The sequence below is a fragment of the Capsicum annuum genome, chromosome 1 (assembly GCF_002878395.1).
Source record: "Capsicum annuum cultivar UCD-10X-F1 chromosome 1, UCD10Xv1.1, whole genome shotgun sequence".
NCBI classification, from domain to species: Eukaryota; Viridiplantae; Streptophyta; class Magnoliopsida; order Solanales; family Solanaceae; genus Capsicum; species Capsicum annuum.
Genome location: NC_061111.1, coordinates 58,982,886 through 58,984,824, shown reverse-complemented (window position 1 = coordinate 58,984,824; position 1,939 = coordinate 58,982,886).

The following is a 1,939-nucleotide window of genomic DNA, read 5'->3' as shown; positions in this document are numbered from 1 at the left end:
TACAATTGAAGTAATTAGTACTAGCAAAAATGTTATTATAGATTACATATCAAGACAAATCTACACAGACTGATATAATAGAAGATGATGCTTTAGAAAAAATACTCAAAACCCTAACTACGCTTTCAATGAAAGTGGACAGTATGGGTAATGAAATAGAAAATCTAAAAACTAATGAAGTTAAACTTAAGTCTAAAGCTATGAATCAGCTAAATCAGCAATGTGCAGAGCTATGTCGATCGGAAGACATCAAAATTCCAGAGCTAAAAGGAGACGTTGGTATACTCCATAAAACCCATAACGTTTATCAATCTACAATTACAGGTACAAGCAGAGGAGTTAGTGGACAAAGATATCAGAACATGAACATGAATAAGATATTTGAAAAACCATTTATACCAAAAACACAAAAAGACCCCTTGTTCATACCCTCACAAATTACCACATATCGAGAAAGTTTGAACCAAGATAAAAAAGCCTATAACCACATAACCCGAGCATACATAGAAAATATCCACAAAATACAGACTTATCTAACCCTTAAGCCTAGAGCCACAGATATCCAAGAACCAAACACAAACTATATAACCCAAAAATTACAAGGTTACAACAAGTTAATCGTACTACCGAAAACCAATTCAAGCTTAGTTAAAACTTGTTTTAGTTATGGATTATTAAATACCGTATATACCCATGAAGGAAATGAACTAACAGATATACCAGGATTATATAGAGCATTCGCCACTTATAAAAGAATAACCAAAGGGAATCTATTTTTTATAAAGTTTTATACTGCACCAGCAGAGATATTATATGACAAGATCAAACCAGTTATACAAATTGTAAAAGTAGGATTAACCAGAGATATGATTATACCGGAAGAGATTGTTCAGCAGCCAGAGATACCTAAAATTGAGATACTTGATTTTTATGCAAATAAACGACTTATTGGAATATCTACAATTGTTCAAGAATTAGCAAATAATTATATCAATGGAAACCCTATATGGAGCTATTATTCAAGAGATCATCAAATGATTTATTCAAATTCAAGAGAACTACGACAAACAGATAAGGAAGATGCTAGACAATGGATTATAACATTACTTAACCCAGAGAAACAACCAACTGCAAGAGCAATTAGGAAGGGATTTATTTCAGAAGAATTATTAATAAGATATTGCAAAATGATAGGACACAAATATCCAGACCATCTATGCTCAAGATGTAATGGAGAAGATAATATTATTTCGGAAGTCCAGCTAGAATAAAAGAAAAAATCAACCAAGAAGATAAGGACGCCAGCCAGATGATAAAAATCAACAGAGCAATAATGGAAGAGAAAGAAGATAAGATAGAAGGCAAAATATGAATAGTATTCTTTACTTTACGTAAAGATATTGTATAGCTTTATTAGGTTAGAATTTTTTGGCAAGTGACATTATTAAAGTTTTGTCTTTTTATACTTTAAGTCTAGTCTAGTCCTTTTCTACTTTTTGAAAAGGAAGACTTTTTTTTGTAAAAAGTAGGAATAGTATAGTTTACATGTAAAACTTGTAAAGTAGGAATAGCTTTTTTTCCTCCTATAAATATGTAAGCCATCCGGCTAAGTTAAAGGCAAAACTTTCATGTGTTGAAAGCAAGCCTTCCCTCTTGTACACAAAATACTTTTTGAATATTTAATAAAAAATAAATATATTTCTAAGGAAAAGCTATGGATAAACAAAGCCCAGAATTATCAAACCTACCAGAACAGGTATATTTATTTACGATTATGAATAGCTAAATTCATAAATTCCTGACAATTATGATATGATAAAATAAGTTCATGTTAGTTACTTTATCGTAGAATTATTCGAAGAATAGCATGTTAAGAAGTTTGTTAGCAAAGTGGAAAAGGAGGAAAATCCCTAAGAACTATGCCATCCTAAAGGTGAAA